Raw genomic sequence first — 24,354 nt, 5'->3', positions numbered from 1 at the left:
GGAAATTATCCGTGTGTGTACGCATGTGTGTCTGTTTTGTCTTCATAATCATTTTAGAGATTTCTCAAATGTTTATGGTGCTATCTAGTGCCTATATCAGTTGGCTTCAAACCTGTGTTAAATCCTGGATTAGATCCCTCATTCCTAGGCTTGACATTTTTATCATTACATAAATATTGGGAATAGGATATAAAAACATAGGCATAATCTCCAGAACACCACAGAAACACTAAAACCACATTGTGAACCCATTAACTCTAGGTGTGGGCTCACTAATGCACATGAGCCAGAATCTAAGCACTATGATTCTTCTGCTTTACATATAAGCAAGTCCTATTAGCCCTTACTTAGATCATATTTACTGTTACTTTAGACACAAGTCTAATGCATTTTGTATGGCATTCCTCAGTTACCAGTAGATTATAAGCACCAAATTTGGAGGGAATGAAGAGGTTACCAGAATCTACTATGCCAATTCAAAAATAAATGACTGTTAACAACTTGATAGGAAAGGAGACCAAAAAAGAAAAAAAGGCTAAAAGTAAATCAAATGAATTACTTAAAAAATCGAATCCAGGGGCTAGCCTGGTGGCATAGTGGTTAAGTTCACACACTAGGCTTCAGTGGCCCGGGTTTTGCAGATTCAGATCCTGGGCGTAGACCCAGCACTGCCCATCAAGCCATGCTGTGCCAGTATCCCACATAAAATAGACAAAAATCAGCACAGACGTTAGCTCAGCGACAATCTTCCTCAAGCAAAAAGAGGAAGATTGGCAACAGATGTTAGCTCAGGGCCAATCTTCCTCACACACAAAAATCTAGTCCATTAAGTGAAGGTCAGCTCCGACAAACATCTCTACACTTTTCAAAAGCTCCTTTAGTTTACATAAATACTATAATAATTGAAGCTAAAGCAGATGACTTGGGGCCATTAGGGAAGCACTGAATTATGTGCATTGTTTCCTCTGTAAAGCAAGCACAAGAGCACGAAATAGACTTTAGAAAGACTCCTGCCTGAAATGGTTAAAATAAAACTAGTCAAAACTGAAAGTGTCCTTCAGTTATGATGAAATGCACCTGGGTAAAATGTCTTTATAGATCTACAGAGATCTATCTATCTATCTGTCTGTTTGTCAAGAGAGAGACAGAGATTATGTATCCTCTTTTACCACTATTTTACTATTTTTAAATGGTCTTTCAAAAGGAGTACACACAAACATAAGAAAAAACACATGGATTACGTGTCCTACCAGCTTTTTTGAGTCGTAGGCCAAGTAATTATGAATCTCAGTTAAAACAAGCAAACTGAAATTGAATTCCACTTGGATTTTGTCTGTGGAACTACAGCAGAATCAAACGTGTTTGCTTCAAGCCAACATTCCTTGTTCTGTGACAGTAAACCAAAAGGAAAAATAAGAAAAAAGGCTTTGTACTTATAAATATTCTTCATGAATTCTAAGTGAATTATGATTCTATCCAGTTATGCACATGTGGACAAAAACTATGGTGAGAGGTGATTTTTGATCTAATACGGCATTTGTTTGGTAAGAGAAGTTGGCTCATGTCAATTGGCTGTCTGATGTGTAACCAACATTGAAGATATATAGAGACAAGCAATTTCAATATAATTTGAGAATGTGGTTATAAACTGTATGATTGTGGTTTCCTACCACATCAAAGCAATCAAGTCTAGTCAATCCTGCCTCCATAATATTATCTTGAATCTGTCCCCTAGTTCCATTACTTGTACTGGTACCTTAGTTTAAGGCCCTCATTCTTTCCATTTGGACTTGTGCAGCAGCTTCCTAACTGTTCCCTCTATTTACAGGCTTTCCTCATTCTAATGAACCTACACTCCTCTACTAAATTAATTTTCTTAAAGCACAGATATAATCAACTCACCCTTGTACCCCAAAACCTTCACTAGCTCTCTATTGACTACTAAATAAATTCAAGTGCCTTATTTTGGAGTCTAAGGATGTAGACAATCATGCCCTAGACTACATTTGCACTCTTACCCTCTACACTTTCCTTGTTGCTATAGCAAACACTTGTAATACTTTCACACACACCACAATGTTTATGCCTTTATGTCTTTGCTCTTGTTTCTTTCACTTCTTATACTGCCCTTTCATTTGGCGCATATTTCCTCATCCTTTAAAAGTCAAGTCAGCTATCACTTTTTCTCGGACTTATTCTCTGACTCTTTCAAGATGCATTAGGTGCTCCATATCTATGACTACATTAATTCAAACCTTGATGATTGAACTATCCATATTTAACCATAATTTCTTATTACTGGCATTCTCTCATTAGACAATTAGCTCCCTGGGGCAGGGGACTGTGTAGTATTTACCTTTATACCTCTAATGTCTGGTATATCTTAGGTACTCATTAAATGTTAATTAAATGAATGAGTACAGATGCTTCCCACATCTATTTATGCAGCCTAGAATTCTCTGGACACCAGTTATACCTTTCCATATGCCTGCAGGGCCATCTCCTGCCAGCAGTACAAATTTAAAATAAACCAAATTTACTTCCTATACTCTTCTTTAACACCTAGTAGTTCATTCTCTTATAATTCCCATCACTGTTAATGGCATCACCATCCACCCAATTCGCCAGGCTCAGCATTTCAGAGGCATATAGCCAGTTGTGATGCACCGAGAAAAGCATTTTTCACATCTGTTTCATTGTTTAAAATTTTCATTGCTTCTGTCCTAATTCAGGTCCTTAATATCTCTCATATGGACCATCACAATAGCTTCCTAACTGCCTCCACACCCATCATCTATTTCCAACTTTCAAATTCATTATTCATGCTTCTGCCAGATTAATCTTCATGAAACAAAATCCTATCACATCATTCCTCTGCTCAGAGAAAAACCAGTGAGTCTTATCTCCTAGGAAACAAGTTCCATTTCCTTAGGCTTATATTTAAGTCTCTCCATCGTCTGATAATCATCTACCCTTCAGGCCTTACCTCTGCTACCTCAATCCACATTCCATGCGAAATAAAGCTGCCCACTAGTTTCCAAATCTGCCCTGCACTTTCCCCTTATAGTCTTTTTCACATGCAGTTTTCTCTCTGCCATATGCATTGTTTGATCTCTAATTGTCCAAATCCTTTAAAGATCTGCAAAAATGCCACATATTCCACAGAATCTTCTTTGATCCTCACAGTTGGAAGCAAACTTTCTTCCTCTGAACTAGTGTAGCTTCTTTGCTCACTATGTTTCTTGTGATACTCATCATATTCTACCTTCTTTTTAGCAGTGAGTTGTTGTCTCCCTTTCTAGACTATAAAGGCCTTAAAGGTAGAATTCACGCCTGATTCATCTTTATATTTTATCTTATTTTTCATGGTACTTAGAATATTTTGAGTGATCAATAAATATTTGTCAAAAAATGGATTTAAACCTGTTTATGAAATTGCAAAGAACTGTTGGGATATTAAGATAATATAATAGAGCAGACGGAAGTAGAGGATAATTGCAATCATGTTGATAATCTTTGGGATACATCCTTTCATCAGTATGTGACAGAATCAATGCAGTAGGGGAGCAAGTTATAATTGATAGAATACACATAAAAAAATGTGTGATGTTTTAAATGCCAATGGTATAGGCTTTAGATTTATCTGCATTAAGGTTTATCAAGCAAATAAGCAATTTGAAATCAATTAGGCAAGGGTAAGAAAAGAAGATTTTAGGTGTTTATACTATATATAATTTTCATTGTTTACGTTTACTACCAAATAATAAAAGGTGACACATAAAAGTGGCATGTGCATGTCTTTATAGAACATAGTCTCTTATATATACATAGTAGTCTTACTACTTATAAAATAGAGAAACATGTCCTTTACAAAAATAAACTCCTACTCCCTAAAACAGGTCACTCAAAGCAATTATAAAGTGTAATAATATGCCATTTGAATGGTTAATCATTACTTTAGAATTATTACCCCAATACATATGGATAAATCTGTAGTTGTAACATTTGAAGTTCATTCCCCCAACTAGATTTAAACTCAATGTAAACTATTTTTGCATTACTCTTAAGCAAAATTGGGTCTAGAGTTTCTCAAGGATTGTTAGTTGACCAAATGCATAATGGAGTGTCTTTTAGACAGGATCATAAATCTTGTACCCCCTAATGTGTCTTCTGCATTTTTATGTCTATAATGTGCTTTAGTCACATACCTAGTATAACCTATGACTCACTAGAAGATTGTTCTTATGATTTTCTTTAATGGGGGCATTTGTAATTAGAGTCTTTACAAGTCTCACAAGAAATGACATTTCATTCCAAACTTTCAGCTATATGGCAGCTTGAATGGTTTAACATCGTGCCATAGTTTTGCTTGGGTCATTCTGAAATACTTCTGTAGTACTTCCACGATTGCATTAAGTAATGAATGTACTGTAACACTGTGAGGAAACATGAGGATTAATGTTGACAGAAAAATGCTAACGTTTGTAAAAGGAAAATTGCTATGGATTTCTTATTTATTCCTTGCTATTTGGAACATTGAAAGGGCTGCAGTTTCATTATATAACCTTAATATGGCATGGTGAGTGAATTTTAGATTTCACAAGTATGTCTATAAGAATCTTATAAAAAATAATGAAGCCTTCTTAACATAACATATATCAACATAGCGTCTTCTGGGAAATGCATTTTATTAATGATTTAATTTCTTATTTTTCCACAGGATTTGAAGTTCCAATTAAAACCCTGTTTGGACCATTGCGTTACTGCTTGCTAGTGTTTAATCTTCACCGAAAGCCTCATCACTTATTTTAAAACAAAAGAAGAATGAGGTAAGGAGTAAAGTAATGAAATGCAGCATAACACATCTTTCAAAGTAAGGGGAAGTAGCTTTTTAAAAACTATGTAGGATCAGTGACATTCAGAAATTATTTGCTGAACACTAAATGTGCTCAAGTGTGGCATCTCAAGTCCCAGGACTCTATGTCTTCTATTATTCAATGAACCACACAGATTTAGTTTTTCTCTTTGTTGCAGTGGCCTAAGGTAATAATTATTAATGTGACTGATATACCACAAATGGTAATGCGGATTGCAAAATAAATCTTCTACTTTATCTAATAGAGATTCTATGGTGTTCTGGTACAAAAATGATGAGTATAATTAACAATCTTAAATGTGATTTTTTAAAAACATATGCACAATTCACATGTTATTCTCATAACACATCATGTTCACATTTGCTTATATCATGGGGTCATACTTAACAGCTTTCTGCCCAATCCATCATGATAGCCTTTAATTCTCAAGTTGCTAATTCATCATTTTTGAAATACTTAGTCTGACAGCTCTTTCGAGTGTTTCATTGCACTGAGTAACATTGCCTATATCAGAAGAATGATATAATCAGAGGTGTCATTTTAAGATGCAATATCAGTCCCTAAATCGAAATCTAATGAAACATGCAGATATGCAAAGAAAGTCAAAAAGTATTCATGCTTTTCCTCTGTAGTCTCTAATAATGGAATGTTCTTCATTAAAATAAAAACTTGAATAAACAATTATTTGTCACAGAAGACAGATCACTTCCAAGTGAATTGATATAAAATGTTTACATTCATGTAAGTTGTGGCTGATTTATTGAAGAAGACAATTATCTTATTAACTCTGGATTGTCAAATATAAACAAGTAAAGTTATGTCTTTAGTGATGGTAAAGTTATTAATTTTGTTGAACCTGTTAGCCTTAGTCAGAGTGAACTTTTGAGTGTCTCTATAAGTTTAAACATGTTTGAGAAGGTTCAGGGACTATATATTAATCTCTGAATCTCAACCCTTCCTTTAGGGTCTATCAAAGTGCCTGTGTTTGTTGAATGATGGAAGAGAGGGAGTGAAGAAGCAACGGAGAGAAGAGTTACACTTCACAGCAGTCAAGAAATTGGTTTACTGCTCTGTGTAAACATGGTTACTATATAGCACGAAGGACTTTGATAAAATATTTCAAGTTTGGATTCTCTTTCTTATGCTAGTGTCCACTTAAGAGTTTGTTAATGAGCTATGCCCATGTTCCTAATTAATTCATCAGCAGCCTTTTTAGTGTATTTAACTTTCACTTAAGTCCCCGATCATAGCTGCTGAGAGCAACAATGGGGAAAGCTTAACAACTAGCATACTATGTTAATTTCTATTTGAATAAGCATTTATTTTATTTTATTTAAAAAACTGACTTATGTGTGAGATTCACTCTGCAAGTTCACTATAACCCTTTTAGTGTCTGTATGCTAAAAAATAAATTCATCTTTGTGAGATCTAACTTATTGTTAGAAATGTTATCAGTGTTCAGATGTTCATTAGGTATAATGGTAACTGGCCTATGTGCTGAATTTTTGTATATCATCTAGTCTTAAGACCTCAAACTAGTAGTTTGTCTCACTGATTCTTACAATTTTTCTATAAGGTAAAAACAAGTAAGACATGACTGCCCTCTCTTTAAGATGTGGTAAAGGACTACCCTGAGGCTACCTCTGCATTGAATCACTGCTTAAATTCAGTTTATCAAATATATATTGATCACATTCCATTCCAGGCAACGTCTCCAGGTTTATAAAAATGAATAAAACATGACCCCTGTCTTCTCAGATCATAGAATGTTTGAGGAAGCCAAGCATATACATCATTTTAATACAATCTGTTGAGCATTTCTGAAAGAGATATATGTAGGATGATATCAGAACCCTGAAGATGGACACTCAAGCAGCTTGCAGAGGAGGTTAGGCCAATGAAGAGATTCTTGGAGAGATAATGCCTAAGCTATCAAAAGATGAGTGGAAGGCATCCAGGCAAAAGAAGATGTGGAACTGAATGGAGCAGCAGGGAGAGGGGTGCACAGATATGATTAAAATGAGGGTCACCTCTCCTAGTGTATGATACGGTAGAGTGAAAAGAATGCTTCCTGAAGAAAAGAGAAGGCTTCCTGAATGAGGTAAAGGTCGGTAGAAGTCTTGAAGCGTGAGTATGACTGAGCCAAATAAAGAATTGAGACAGGATGTTTTCTAAGCAGAAAGAACAACCTTCAAAGGTATCTATAAGCTTGCTTGACATCCATTTGCATGGCATCTTTCAAAATGAATTTAAGATTCAATGGTCTTTTTTTTCATTCTCTACAATGTAAGTAGTCAATGCATCAATTTCTACTTCTTTGAACTCTAAGTCATATAAACATGAAATTGCAAAACTGAAGGAAATTTAAATACTACCTCATTCAGACTGTCATTTTATAGATGAAGAAACTGAGGCTTAGAGGGGTGGTATGACTTGTTCAAGGTCAAGCTGTTTGTTAGTTTCAGAGGCTTGGTAAAATCCAATACCCCCATATCAGCAGAAAAACTTAAAAATTGAAGTATTTTAGTATTGCTCCCCTCAATTCCAGTGGATTGTCATTAGATGTAGTGAAGTACAGAGGTTAAAAGTATTGGTTCTAGAGTCAAAATATTTTTGCTTTCACCAAATACATGCCCAGTGACATGCCGAGTAATCTTTTTTTCTTCAGATCTCTCATCTATGAAATGGGGATAATAATGTAAAATGTTTAGATCAGTGCCTAGCACATAATAAACACCCCATAAATGTGCTATTGTTATCTGTCGTTAGGCAATCAAGTATTAGCATACATGTATAGATTGTGGTATGGGCATTCTCAAAATTGATTTCACTAACCAAATCATTTAAAAAACTTGTTGTGATGACTTTCACATTACCAATGTCACCAAAACTTTTCTAACGTTTTAGAACTGCCATGTACACAGAGTCCAAATTATATGATTTCTTAATCATTATCATTAATGGAAAATATTAAAGTTTTATAAATTAAGTAATATGAAGTACTGGTTAAGAGATATAAGAGTAGGAATTGCAAATCTGTCTATTAATATGAAATGTGAAAAACATTCCTACCCTAAGCAAAATTATCCAAGAATCTATGTTTCTTGTATAAGGATATAGGAATGGCTCGTGACCTTGCATCTGATCCCAATCTCATATTCCAGCACCCCTATTATTTAAACAATACAACAGATTGAAGCTGAAAGCAAAGTGATGTGAATTTCTTACTTTAGAAAAGAAAATGATCCGTATCATCCTGCATGTCAGATGGATGATGGCCTTTGTTCATTTGGCAAAACAACTTTAAGGATATTTTTAGTCTTAAAAAGTTATGCTCTGATATAATTTCCTACCCAGTGGATGTCAGACTTTTACTGCAGGGTTTTTGGACATTTGATAGCTACATATGACATGAGACACCTCAATGCTTCCAAAGTCATTATAGTCACTGCTAATGAATTGAAACCTTTAGATCTGTAATGTGGGTCATAAATCAAAGCAACATTTTATACACATTTATGTGATCCATAGTTATGGACACAGAAATTAACTAAACAGAATTATTACCTTCTTGGGAAAAATATGAATTTGTTTTGCAATTGAAATTACAAAGATTTTAAAAAATAATTTGCTATGTTTGGAGGTGCAAGTAAGTGATTTATAAAGTGCAGAGGATATGATTATAAACATAGAGGTTTACAGTATATGACCTATAAATAAAATTGTTACGAAAAATACACAGTGAGTAGGGGTCACATTTCACAAATCATAGATGACTGGGTTTGCTTAACACAATAATTTTTAACATAATTATATCTTCAGTCTTCCTGTATTATAGTATGAACTTCTAAAAACTATCATGAGAAACTGTTTTCTATTTCTTTCTTTTCTCCTATTGAAAAAAATAATTGAGTAGTAATAAACGTGCAAAGCTCCCAAGGTTAGATTATATTCTTTAGGGAGCAGAATTTGACAACTCTCTTTTCTGCTTTCGAGAAAAGAATGTAAAGGAAACCAGATAATATCAGTAATCTATTTTAACAATAAACTTTCAGGTACTAGCTAGAATTCTATGAAGTATATTTTCTCTATCCACACTATTCTACTATAAGAACTAATATGTAAAACAATAATTTCCAGGCACTCCATGGTTTACATTTATGACCTGATCATTGTATGCCCACAATGCTTTACCAAAACAAGCAAGTAGACTATACGATTTAGAAAGGTCTTCATTAAAGGTGTGGTAGAATTCACCAGTAAAACCATTTGGTTTTGGACTTTTCTTTATGGGGATGCTTATGATTACACAAACTCCTTACTCATAATTTGTTTAGATTATATATATCTTCATGATTCAGTCTTGGTAGTGTGTATGTATAGGAATTTACCCATTTCTTCTAAGTTATCCAATTTTTTGACACGTAATTGGTCATGGTAGTTTCTTATAGTCCTTAGTATTTCTGTGGTCTCAGTTGTAATGTCTCCTCTTTCACTTCTAATTTTACTTATTAGAGTCTTTGCTCTTTTTTTCTTAGTCTAGCTAAAGGTTTGTCAATTTTGTTTATCTTTTCAAAAAACCATGTCTTAATTTGATCTTTTCTATTGTCTTTCTAGTCTCTATTTCATTTATTTCAAATCTGATCTTTGCTATTTTCTTCGTTCTACTAACTTTGGGCTTAGTTTGTTTTTCTTTTTCTAGTTCCTTGAGGTGGAGAGTTAGATTGTTTATTTGAGATCTTTTTTTTCTTAATGTAGGCATTTATCACTGTAAACAGCCATCTCAGAACTGCTTTTGCTGCATCCCATAAGTTTTGGTATGTTATGTTTCCATTTTCATTTGTATCAAGATATTTTTTGATTTCTTCTTTGACCCATTGGTTGTTCAGAAGTAGATTGCTTAATCTCCACATTTTTGTGAATTTTCCAGTTTTCCTCATTATTGATTTCTTTAACAATGTATAGTATATCAAATCATCATGTTGTACACTTTAAAGATAATACAATTTCATTTTTCAATTATACCTCAATAAAGTTGGAAAAAGTAAATTTCACCTTCTCAGATTAAAAATATAAATAAAAAAGAAAAGAAAATTTAAAAAGGTCTTCAACATCTGAGATTGAAACAAGTGATGTTGCTCTTAAGACTTGGTCAATCAAACAAAAACAAAAAGCAGCAAACAAAAAACAAAATCTCCATTAATACCTCTTTCCTCAACCATTCTTGTTAATTATAGCTTTACTACGTTCACTATGATTTAAAGTGTTTTAAATGTGCATTTTCATATCAGAAGTCAGTCATCCATTAAAAAACAGCCCATTAACAGCTAATTTTCTAGGTTTACCACTTATGATGATTTTACTTTATTGTGTATCATTTTATAATACCCTTCCCTAATTTTTCACAAAGTTTTAAATTTGCATATGAAACTCTTTCGTATTTTGACCAAAAAGGATTGTGTTATGGAGATTGTAGACATTATCCTCACAATGACCGGTTTCTTTGGAAGCATGGCATGTGTGAGCATGTGTGTCTGTGTGTGTGTGTGTGTGTGTCTGTGCCTCTGTCAGTGTGTATGTGTGTGTCTGCAAGCATGCTGGAAGGGAGGGAGAGAGGAAGGGAAGTAGAGAGTGTGAACACACTTTTTTATTGAGAGAATTTAAGTAAGTGAGGTATACTAAAATTCAAGGAAGTAAAGTGTATGTTAACTCTTCATTCTGAGCCTAACCATCAAGATAGAAGGTAATGAGACTTTGTTAAATTTTAATTTGAGGGTAGGTTTGGAAAAAGTTAATTTTTCTTTCATGCCTACTAAACAACAAATATATTGACCTATTAAAAGTGTAATTTATTTTAAGTATAACTGAATTCCTCAAATATGGAACAACTTTTGGTAAACAGCCTTTATTATGCCTTGATACAATTCAAATAAAGGTTAACTGATTCTTTAGGGGTGCAAGTCTTTTTTTTTATCCTGACCTTTGATTCCATTTCAAAACCTTTCTTTTGGCTTCTATTATTGCTATTGTTGTTGTTTTTGTTGTTGTTGTTTCTGACTTGGCTAAAGATTCTTTTGCAGCATCTTATCAAACAAAAAAGAACATTAACTTCCTTTTATTGGAAAACTAAAGTTATTTCTGCATTCAAAATTTTGTTATGGGACCATTCTCTTATATGTTTTTGTTTATATCATTAACTTTGAGTTATCGGGATCTACACAAAATAAAACGTATGCCTGTGACTTACAGATTTATTTTTACTATGGCCTCATCAGTAAGATGGAAAAATAATACAGAAAAAAATTCTATTCCCCAGATTTCTTCTCCCTCTCAGTAAATAAATACAGCTATCTTTCAGCAACATTTTCCATTTTGGATGTACATCACCAAGAAGGTAATTTGTGAAAAGTAATTTGTCAGACTTCCTGATTACCTATTTCTTGGACCCATCTGATTTCCACCAAAGTTTTTCTCCCTGATTGTCGGGCTTTAAGATTTACTTTTGAATTCATTTTGTATTTACAAATGATGTGCTTGACAGATATGCTACAAGGATTGTTATACATGCAGTAGAGTGTTTAAAAAAATTACTCACTTTGCTTATGAGCCAGTTTATTGTCCTTTGTGCAAAGTAACAAGCCATTCTGTCACGGATGAAAGATCTTGATTTGAGTGTTTACAGTGCACAACTTCTTCATGGCTGAAAGCTTCTAGTGATTTCAGTCTTTCTGTCACCCATACAAATCCTATATCTACGTACAGAGTCTAATTACAATAGATAAAGATTTATTTTTCAATTATTAGATGCAATAGTTTCTTGATTAAATGTCTCTATTACCAACAGTGTTCCATCACTTCACAACCTCCACCACACCCCTTATCACCACCCTTTACACAGCTATCACCAGAAAAATCATTACTTGGCAATGAAACACCATTTTAGGTTTTTGTATGGACTGAGACTCTCTGTCAGTTTATTTTAATTCTTTGATTTTTAACATATCATTCAAGTTTAAAGACATTATATATGACAATTCTTAAAGTCAATTCTAAATGTAAATAGTTATACATTTGGAAAAATATCTTATAGTGAATTGTAAAGGCTCATTCTTGGGGTGTTCTTATCATGAATGAATAATCCAGATTCTTACAATGGAAAAGCTACTCCCTGGCAGTGAGCTACTTATATTGACATTTAGGAAGTACCACAGTTCCATTTAGTAAAATGTTAACACGGTAGTTTAACGGCAGGGGAAAATCTGACTCAATGCCTTTCTTAGCCAAAGAAACAGACTGGATAATGAAAAATCCTTATTGACAATAGGAAACACCCTGATACATTTGCAATTACAGTGTTCCTCTTAATCCAATATCTCACTATGTGTTATCATCCTTGCAATCCTCATATTAACCTTCACTAATTGGAGTTGCTCTTGTTCCCATTTCTCAAAATGGGAAATGAAAAAGTAATTTATTTTTTCAAGGTCATGTATCATAACTATGCTAGAGACTAAAATAAAAAGTTACCATTGTACATGACGTGTGATGTGTTTCTTAAGCAATTTCTGTCATTATTCACAGTCAATTCTCTTAACTACTAAATAACTGCTTCTGACAAATCAATGAACATAACTACCAAGTCAAATATAACACAGGGAAAGTAATAATAATAAATACTTAGCAGATTCCTGGTTCTTGGCACTTTACAAAGTATTTTCATACCCATTATCTCATTTGTTTCTCAGAACAACCTTAGAAGGAGGTAAGGTAGGCATTTTTATGCTCTTTTTAGAGATGTGGAATGTAAAACTCAGAGAGGTTAAATTACTTGTCCAAAGTCACAGAGCTATTAAGTGGAAGAGCCAGGATTCTAGTGTAGATCTTTTGCCTCCAAACACAGAGATTTTAATACTAAAAAAATTGCCACCGAAGAACTTATACTTTGTCTCTAGACAAATGTCTAATCGTTCTCATCAAAACTCAAATATCATTTATCAGATAATTTCATTTTAGATAAGCACACCTTATTCACAAAACTATGGATGGTAAGAAACAAAATATTCAGAAAACATATACTTGAGCAACTCTGTTATATCTGAGTATCTCTGTTCTATCCAGTTATTTATACCACAAGGAACTGTTATTTATACATCAAGATCCGTTAGTTATCTGAGATGAATATTATTAATTACATTTTATATGTGAGGAAACAGACTCAGAGACGTTTAATAACTTACCTCAGATTGCACAGTTTGTAACTTGGTGGAGCCACTATTCAAACTAATATCTGTCTGTCCTCCAAGGCTTTGCTCTTTCCTAAGCCATGTAAACAATTAAGAAAAGAGCTATTTTCTCAATGGTGGGAATCCTTTTCAACATATACATATATCGAATAATCACGTTGTACACTTTAAATACGTTACAATTTTGTCAATTATACCTCAATAAAGCTGAAAAAAGTTATTTTGATATGCTTCCTTGGATAGGCACTATTTGTATATTTCATGTATAAATTTTTTGTTAAATATATAGCTAACTCTAAATAGGATTTCTCAGATATTTAAGAAACCAAAGTAAGTATCTTACAGAGCTTGAGGTTTATAAGGAGGGACTTGATGATAAGCTTGAGGTATATTTATACATTTATTCTGTATTTTAAAATAAATGTGGAAGAAAACCTTGATGAAAGTTTGTGTCAAACAATCTGCTGGGCTCTGAGGATAGAGAACTGTTTAAATCATGGATCTTTCCCTTAAGAAGCTAATGGGAAATTTATTCATTCATTTACTCAAGAATTACTTATTGAGCATCTAATAGAAAGATGAGCACGAAGAAAAAGAGGTATACATCTATTTCAATAGTTCAATCACTCATAAAATAGAAGCAACTTACTTTCTGGAAGTCTTTAATCATTCCAGTTTTTCATTTTTAAAACTCCACGTCAACTTAAAAATATTTGTGACTAGAATCACTTTCAAATGTTCCCAAAGAGCAACATTATTTTCACTCATTCATGCTGCATAATGAATGTATGTTGAAAGTCACCATCTGCCCTGGTTTTGCTTAGTGACATAGTGCTGTCAAGACTGTTAATTACCAAGGTCAGAAGGGTCTTGGGATAGTTGAACTTCAATGTGACATCTTGGACCAGTTTACACATTGCAGGAAATATAATTGAGTCTTACGATAATATATGTATGTGGTCATTTTAATTTCTCCCAATAATCTCTGTTTATTTGGTCAAGCAAACAAAATACTCTGTGAAATTGCCTGCCTTCATGTCCTGAGTTTTATAAATCAATGAGTCAATAGCTGACAGGGGATGAAATTAATCCATTAAAAAAGTACAAGGCTATAAAAAAGACTAATAAGTGTCTTCTGTTTCCCTCAATCTGTATAATATTTTAACCTCAGATCTCTGGTTTGTTGGCAGAGATTGTGAAATTAGATAATTCTTATCTTTATATGCTTCCAGTAATAATACTTTTATTAGAATGAGAATTTCAAGACACAGTAAGTAAACCTTATGACATTCAATCATCTTTTTTACCATTGCTGGTGTCAATGTGTCAATAAAAGTTGGAATGTCTGATTCCTCCTAATCCTCAAATGCTTATAAAGTGACACATTTTATTTACACTCTTAAAATGCATATTTAATTCTTTTCTTCTGTGAACATCAATATTTTTCTGCTCAGTGGATGAATATTGAGCAGGGCAACTTGCCAGCTCTCCACTGGAGAATTGAGATCTGGCACTCCCTCCACTTTCAAAATATGCTCAAGCAAGGCTTCTTGTTCACATAGGGCTCATATTAAAAAGCAAACTCAAAATATCTTCAAACAACATGAGACACCCTGCTTTATGTACTTAAAGAAGGTCAGTAGTCTTTCTCATGCCAAGAAAAGCATATGATTTAAATTTCAGAACATGATTTCATCTAAAACTTGCAAAAATGTTTTTATTTGATGGGAAAGTTAAAGAAAAAAGGAGAGTTGTTGCTGTTTGCATATGTTAACTCAATACATTCAGTAACATTTATCTAACAACCACAAATTGCTGCATTCTCTATGGTCTGTAATGCAATATTTAAAAAGTTGTTAAGTTTTCAAAATGACATTTTGTCCTTTTGTGATAGCTTTCCTGCCAACCAAATAAAGAGTATTTGAAAGTCCATAGCAAATAGCAGTAGGTGGGGAAAAAAAGACTTTATGAACATATACAAGAACAGTATGTTTAAGCCCTTAATTTTATTACTGTAAATTTATTTTTATTTGTCTCTGGAACCCAGCAGGAACAGAAGACAGTGATTGCATGCATGAGAACAAAAATAGCTCATTTAAGTGCATAAGGTCTGTAGATGTAAATTAATCTCTCCTTAGTTTCAAAGCTTAGAGAGTTTTAAAGTAAATAATTAGATTTCTCTTTTATTACCAATGAAATGTTTCCGTCTATTACCTTGTTTTCATTCTTCCTACTCTTGGACATGTCCATTTGAACAAAGAGAAATAGACTGAACCAAATTGTAAAAACTTTAAAGTTCTTGTCCAATTCCCCCTTGTGTGAACAGGATCCTATACACAGTCCAAAAGGGAGGTAGAGTGTTACAGTTTCTTTCTCTTTTCTTTTCCTTTTTAATACAAATCTTATATATTTAAGATGTAGAACATGATGATTTGATATACTTATACATAGTGAAATAATTATTACTATATTCATTGCAGCATTATTCACAATAGCCAACACATGGAAACAACCTAAGTGGCTGTCAACGAGTGAATTCTGAGATATATATATAATGGAATATTATTCAGCCTTAAATAAGAAGGTGATCTTGTCATTTGCAAAAACATGGATGAACTTGGAGGACATTATGTTAGGTGAAACAAGCCAGATACAAAAAGAAAAAACTGCGTGACCTCATTTATATGTGGAATTTTAAAAAGTTGAATACATAGCAGCAGAGAGTAGACTTGTGGTTACTAGGAGCAGGGAGGTGTGGAAAATGGGGAGATGTTGGTCAAAGGGTACAAAACAAAGTGTTCTGAAGTGGCTAGTCTAATCAGTTAGAGTTGTCAGTCTAGTTGCGTAGAGTTTTTACAACAACAGAATAAGACTAGCTACTTACCAGCCCAACAGGTTGGAAAGTTTGGAATTTTATTAAATCATTAGTACCATTATTCACATTTATTGAATGTCTACTGTGTGCAGTGCATTGTGATCCTCTCTGGTCAGATATAATATCAAACTGGTCTGAATGCAATTTTCTTGGAGTTTTTAACCAGTTATTTCGATATAATATGGACATAACACAAGCTCTAAAATTTCAAACTTTTTGAGTTTTTTCTTATTTATTCTTCAAGGTTTGTCCCATTAGTAGTTTCCTAGAAAATCTGAATATAAAAAAATATGATATTTCCCTTCAAGTTTTCCACATGCATATAGAATGCTTTCCCAAACCATGTCAACTCCCTATGTTTCCACTATCACTTGGGCACACTAAGGGTATCTGCCTTCAAAAGCAATGGTGTTGAAGGCAGTTGTTCAGAACAGAGTGTTCCCTGGCAAGATAAAGAAATGGTTAATGAGGACATCTGGGTGAGATGAAATTACAACCAACACTCAATTCTCTATCTTTCTCAATGCTCTATCCTCCATCCCTCTCTTTTTATCTTTTACTACGTTTCTAAAGAATGGGAGCAATAATGGTGCTAGAGTAGCTTCCTACTTTCCCTAATACCTAGCATCACACTTTGTTTAGGAATTCTTAACATGAGTTTTAGCATTATTAAATAAGAAATTCTAAAATCTACTTTATCTATTATATCTTCCACTATAAGAAGCCAAAGAATACTAAGGTTTTGTACTTGTGGCTGCTATTATGATGAAATCAAAAGATAGTTATGTCTCAAAGGGATTTTGCAAGTCATGAGGCTGTGTTTTTCATTGTTTTCTATTGAGCCATCTTAAGTTCATTTGTTCATTATTGAATCAATTTAGAAATCCCCCTCCTCACTCTCCTTATCTTCTCCTTTTTAACTTTTTTCCTCTGTCAATTCTTAAGCTCAGAATTTTATAGTCACTTGACTAATTCTTCTCCTCCATCTCTTACGCCCAGGCAATACACAGGACTTGTTAGTATTATTTAGACATGTTTGTAACCTAAATTTCATTCCCAGAGATAATATGTCATTCTAAAACACTATTCCCCTATGACTGGATTATTACAGCCTACTTGTCTCTACAGTCTGTTTTCTCCCTGATTAAGCCCACCCAGTAAACTGTGGCTAATCTAATTACCTTTAAATGATAATACTCATCATATCATTCATCTTCTCAAAAACCTGTGGTATTTCCCTATTTACCAGTACTATTCTGCATGACTTCCAAGGCCCTCTATAATTGGATGATCCTTAGTTTAATTGTTCGAGCCAATTTCCCACTTTCCACAACACAGTTACTCTACTTCCATCAGGCTGTTTCCTACACTGTGCCGCTCATGTTATCCAAATAATTTGTCAAAGTTCAAGAAGGCCACATCTCCTTCATGAATTCTTCTCTCCATGCCACAGCCTGTAGTGAGTAATTTCTTTCTAGACTCTCCAGTAAGTATAAGACATTTTATGACTCCTTTATGACTCCTTATGTTGGCACTTAATTTTATAGTTATGAATTTTAAAAATTATTTTAAATGTCCTATCTTCCCAACCAAAGTAAAAGCTCTTTGAAGGCATGGGCCATTATTTGTTATTTCTTGCAGATGCTCCACAGAACCTAGCATATCGTTACACACTTAATAGATCCTTAATGAGTATCTATTGATAAAGAGACTGTCAATATTTATTGATAAGGAAAGTTAAATGAGTTAAATCTCATTTCTAAATTTTTAACGTACTGCCCCCAGACCATCCACCCAGTAAATGAGAACACTTGTCACGTACACCTTCTTGCATCATTTAATTCAACAGGGGAACAAAAACGTTTCCTTGTTTTATACAGCCCACCCGTTTATAAAACTTTACCAAAATTGAGCTAATAATCTATGCTTTATTAAAACAGGCTTTGGCGATTTTGTGATTCTGTATACTGTGCAAATTGGCAATCATCTATTTTGCACTATGGTGTTGACATTTCTATAGCATATAGATCAGATATGCCTTTATTGTTCTTTTCATTGTCACATGTGTGGCCTCCACATTCTGAAATATATGGTTTACAACCGTATATGAGATATTTGTATTTTTCAGTTACAGTCTTAATCAGAATTTCAGAGTAGGAAAGAATCTTAGAGTTTATCTAACTCAAATGGCCTGTCTAATGCTTGAATCTCTTGTACGAAATTTATTCATTTATTCAACACATATTCATTGAATACCTCACATGTACTAGTCACTCAAGTAGATAGTACTTGACTACATGTGGTGACTTGCATGGTTGCCCCTTCTACCACAGAATGCCCGTTGGAGAGGTTTCCCTTGTATTTCTTTCACTGAAATATGCTCTCTGGAATTCCTTTGTTTATCTCATTTTAGTAATTAGGACAACATAAAACAATTCTAGTATCTGTTCTGCAGGACAAGTCATCAATATTTACAATAACTCTCATGCTACCCTAGTGTAACATTTTTCTTCTCTCTGTCACACCATCTCAACTTCTTCCACAGTTTCCAAAATGATATGGTTTCAAGTCTCCTGTTTGCTCTACCCTAAATATGTTCTAGAGCTGTTCTTATCAAGCTTATCAGAACTAACAACCATATTTTGCAACATCTTCTTTACTGAAATTAAATGCATACATAATATAGCCGACCTACACACATCATTTATAAAAATATTATAATTCCTGAACTTTAATATAAATGAGGAATGGAATGAAATAAATTTATAAAAAAATAAAATGTTGTGTAATGTGGAAGGTACAACTAAACCTTAAGACAAAAAACATCCTCTCAAGTTTTCAAAGTGTCCCCTGGGGGGCAGCAGCCACCCCCCCACAATGCCCTGATCATGCACTCTTCTATGAGGCTAAAGCTCTTTAAAATAAGGTGGCCAATTTTGAATGCAGCACTTCACACATAATTGAACCTACTCATAAAGAATAAAATTATCTCTTGCTTCATTCTATGAAGTGCACTTCTATTATTATAGCCTGAAATCAGAGGACCTTTCTTATTCACTCTTTGGGCCTTCTGTTAAATAAAATCCCAAAGTCATTTAACATGAGTTTCTAAGTGTGAAGCCATGTTGCTTCCCTTATATATTTAAATATTTTAAATATGCAAATACAGCACATATTCCCATTAAATGTAACCACGCTAGATTTGGAACATTGCCCCAATCTACTGATATTTTTGAATCCTGTTTCTGTTATGTATCAGATTCATTCTGCTTCCCAGTTTAATTTCATCTATAAATTTGATAGATATTCCTTTTATGTCCTTATCAAAAAAAAAAAAAACGACTGGGAGAGATAGAACCACTTAAGAACCTCTAGGAAATATATTGAGAATATGTAGCATAGTTGAGACAATATAGCTGTTTAAGAATGCTTACTGTAGAGTCACAGTATTGGGTGCAAATCAAAGTTTTTGCTACTTTACTGGTTGTGCAAACTTGGAAGACTCTATGCCTCAGTTTCCTCATTAGCCAAATGGGGTTGAATATAGTGAATATAGTATTTTCATACAGTGATTTTAAAGAACTAAGATAATATACTGTGAGTCTGGAGCTTGGTAAATGCTCAGTAAATGTTTTAATATCAAGATCTCAAGTCATGTACTCGTTACTGTGTTGAGTCAGTAGCCCAGCCATTGTTCTGGCTGAATCAACTATTTACAAATCTGGGAAACATTTTGTCCCTAGTGTATAAATTATTTATTGCTGTGGAATAAATTACCTCCAAACACAGCAGCTTAAAACAACAAATATTTATCTCACATTGTTTTTAGATCACGAAAATAGGGGCACAGCTTATCTGGGTTTCTAGGGCTCAGGGTCTTTCATCAGGCTGCAATCAAGATGTCAGCTGAGACTGTGGTCTCATCTCATAGCTCATCTGGTGGCAGGAGAGGGGGAATCCTCTTCTGAGCCCTCTCATGTGGCTGTTGGCAAGCTGACATCAGCTCCTTACAAAGTGGGTCTCTCCACAAGGCAACTCACAACATGGCAGCTGGCTTCTCTCAGAGTGAGCCAGTGAAAGAGAGAGAAAGACGGATGTCACAGTCTTTTGTAAATTACTGATGGAAGTGACATCCCATCATCTTTGCAATATTCTATTGGTTAGACTCAAGTCACTAGGCCAGTCCAATGCAAGTGGAAGGGATTACATAAGGGTATGGAAACTAGGAGGCAGGATTATTGGGAACCATCTTAGAGGCTACAGAAAGATGCGGGCAGGGCCAGATAGGAAGGCTGTGGACCACCCAGATTTGGGCAGCTCTCCAGATCACTCAGTGGCCAGACACTGGAATTGGAGCATATTGACTTACCTGGTCCCATCCTCGTGCCCTGCTCACCCCTTTTATGGCACTGGCAAAGGCCCAGAAAAGAATATTGTAGTGGACGCAGTGCAATGGGGGAAAGAGCACCGGCCCCCGTTGGAATCTCATCTTTGCCACTTATTAGCTATTTCACTGCACTAAACCTCAGTGTCTTCACCTGTAAAATTGAAAGAATGCCCTCTATCATGCAGATTTGTTGTGAAGAATAGAGAGAATAAATGTAAAACCTGTACGGCAACATAGGTTAGCAAAACCTGGAGGCTATTATAATTAAACACATAATATATTTAAATATATGCAAAATATGTAAAATGATCATTTTTAATTTAAAAAATAGGTATGATGTACCCACAGGTCCTGGAAAGTTTGCTGGTACGTAGTAGTTATCCACCTAAGTGTTTGGTGAACAATTTGGACTCCTCTCCTGGTCCTTGCATTATGTCTCTTTGTCACACTAGAATGCCAATTTACTGAGGGGAGAGATTTTATGTCTCTTTAATCTTTGTATTTCCAATTATCTAATGCCTTCATAGCACAGCACAGGCATGTAATAAATCCTTGTTGAGTAAATACAACCATTAATCATTAATCATTCACATTGCAATCTACCTCATTGCCCTAGCATCTTGGCCACTTTTCTCCATTTTTTTCACAAGGATATCTGTGATCAATTCAAACGCATATTCCATAATGGATCTCTTCAGTTAGAGGACATATTGGAAAGTGATTGTTTCTTCTTTAAGTTACATCCCAAAGAATAGTACGATAAGGCCAACCTGGAGTAAATTAGGATATGAACAAAGTCAATATTCTGTGTTATTCCCTCATTTTCTGTTGTTTTTTTCCTCGAAAAATATTTCAGCTATTTTTCCCCCTTCTATTACTCTCTTCTGCATGTCTTTTTCTTCTAGACAATATTTCCTGTCTTTGATACTATTAATCTTGATGATAACAAGTCATTAATACTTTAATGTATATTCATGTATTTCAAGAGTCCTGTTGGGAGAAGAATCACTAATGGTGATATTTACGATACTGTGGCACCTAAAAGGGGGGTAATTTGTGGAAATATGTGGGTTTTCTTCTCTGTCCTTTAAATCTCAACATTTCCTACTCTACATCAGTCTATGATAATTACAATTTTAGGGTTTCTAATGGTGATGTTTTTTCTTGTTCAGAGTTCACAGGTAATAATCCATTTATGCATTTTATATGCCTTCTTCCCATAATTAATTGGAATAACATTTAAGAATAAAATTCAAAAAAATCAAAATCAGGATCAAGAAAGAGAAAAAGTGGGTAAGTTGATATAGTTGCTATGACTAAGTATCACATTTGTGTTTGTGCTTCCTAGAAGTCAAGGGGAAAAAATTAATTATTTTTACCATACACTGAACACCTATTATGTTCCAGGAACTTTGCTAGGTGCTTTGACATTATATCCATCTTCACTACAACTATGGAGAGTAGAAATTGCAACCCTAATTTTACAGATGAAGTTACTGAGGTTGGAAAAACTACCTTGCCCAGTATCACAAAACTAAACTAAGTGGAGCAAACGTTCAAATCAAGGACTCTCTGACTTCATAGTCTGTACTCATATAGTTCTCATGGTCAGAAAGGAGGAAATATAATAATCCCACAGAGATAAAGGCTTTTTGACATTATATTATAAAATTAATTTTCTGTGTGACATTGTATAAAGGGGACTTTGAGCAATATGATGAACAGTGCCCTTCATAACAGATTTACAATAAATGCAGAAGGGATATCCATATAGCTGTTTGGCTGTTTTTTTAATGACCTTTGATAACTGCCTAAAGCATAACATTAAAGTGCAAGCAAGTGAAACTGATTCAGCAAATACTAAGCTAATATGATCCTATGACACAGTATTCTGGTGGCCTAAGGTGATTCAAGAATAAAACTTAAAGTATACGAATCAGCCTTTAGAATGCTATTATATTTTATTAGCAAAGGTTTGGATAGAAGCTGAATTCATTTGTTCATTCATTCAGTAAATGTGTGTGGGCCATCTACATGCCAGGAACTGTGCTCAGTTCTGGAATCCAAATATATTTTTAAAAATGTTTTTACTTCAGGGCCAGCCCCAGTGGCCTAATGTTTAAGTTTGGTGTGCTCTGCTTTGGCTGCGCGGGTTCGGTTCCTGGGCGCGAACCTACACCACTTGGTCGTCAGTAGCCATGCTGTGGCGGTGGCTCATATACAAAAAGAGGAAGACTGGAAACAGATGTTAGCTCAGGACAAATCTTCCTCAGCAAAAAAAAAAAAAAAAAAAAAAACTTTCTACTTCAGAGGGACTTGCACTTATTTTAGAATTACACAAGCCAACACCTGAATGAAGTAAGTTAATTGCTAAAACGGAAGTGTGTACATATTGTACAAAAGAAGATATCCTTAAAACTGATCTGGCAGGGTCAAAAATGTTATCATAGTGGAGGTAACGTTTGAGATGAGACTTGAAGGTAGCAAAAGTTCTTTCCTCCAAGCTGAGTTAAATGAGAGGTGGTTGATCAAATAGCATGAAGGACTGGGTTCTGATATACCAGTTAAACAGCAATCCAGGGTCTCTAAAATTTCAGTTAGCATTTTGCAACAAATGTTATTTCTATGACATGCTAGACACTGGAGATACAGTAGTGAGTACAATGGATACTGCCTCTGCCCTCATGGAGTTTTTGTTCAATCTTTTGGTCTATACAGACATTAAAGAAAGAGTCATAGAAATAATCATGCAATTTCATGTGCGGTAAATGCCAGGACGTAAAGTTAAGGGGATCTCACCTACTCTGGGGTGTCAAGGAGGGTTTCCTTAAGAGAGTGATACCTTACCTAAAACCTGAAGGTTAACAAGGTAAGGTATCTGTGGGGGGTAAAAGGTGAGAAGATTCACAGGCAGAAAGAATTCCAAGCAGAGAGAACAGGATGCAAAGGGGATCTGAGGCATGAAGTTATGCAATATCATTCAGGAACTTTAAAAGGGCCAGTGTGTCTGGAGCAGAAAAAGTAATGAGAAGCTAGAAATGTGGCTGGAGAACATAGGTCATATCATCTTTGACCTTGCAGGTTGTGTTAAGGATTTTGGTGATTATCTTAAGATAAGAGGAAAACATTGGTTTGTTTAAATCAGGGCAGTGACATGGCCATATTTGCATTTTGAAACATTACTGTGGCTGCAGTGTGGAGAACTGAATGGAGGAGAGCAAGAAATATTGCAGGAATATCAGTTAGGAGGCTATTGCAATTGTCCAGTAAAGAAGAAATAGCGGCTTAGGAAAGGGTGGTAACAGTGGAGATGGTGAGAATTAAGTAGATTTGAAAAATGTTAGAAGATGGATATTGGATCTGAAGACAAGGGAGCATGGCACGTCACGGATAATTCTTAGGACTCTACACAGCTGGATGGATGGTGGCACTATTTATTAAGATAGGAAACAATAAAAGATAAGGTGAGTGGGAGTTGAAATCAAGATCCTGAGCTTATACATGTTGAATTTGAAGTTCTGTTTTGATATCCAAATGTCAAGCAGGAAGCTGGACATGTTGGTTTGGGATGGAGATAAAAAATTAGGAGGCTATATATTGTGTAGTTGAAGCCAGGTGTAAATCAGTATCTAAGGGAAAATAGTAAGTGTGTATCTATATCTATTCAAGACACCAGAGAGCATGGAATAGAATTGTTTATCAATGAACTTTGTAGACATAACCTCATTCATGTCTTCCTTTATGTATCTATCTGATATTAGAGCATGATCAATATACTTCTTTTTCAGTCACTTCTGTTCAATTTAACTACTATCAACAAGTAGGTAATGCTCTACATCTAAGAGATCTCATCTTTGTACAGCAGTGCATACTTATATTGACATCTATTAGCAGTAGGAAGCCCAATCTAGCTGGTTCATAGAATGAAACCTTCTAAACTATCCCTTGATAATCTACTAGCATGCTATAAAG

The sequence above is a fragment of the Equus asinus genome, chromosome X, assembly GCF_041296235.1.
Source record: "Equus asinus isolate D_3611 breed Donkey chromosome X, EquAss-T2T_v2, whole genome shotgun sequence".
Classification (NCBI taxonomy): Eukaryota; Metazoa; Chordata; class Mammalia; order Perissodactyla; family Equidae; genus Equus; species Equus asinus.
The sequence above is the reverse complement of the archived record's forward strand: the minus strand, read 5'-3'. Positions refer to the sequence as shown.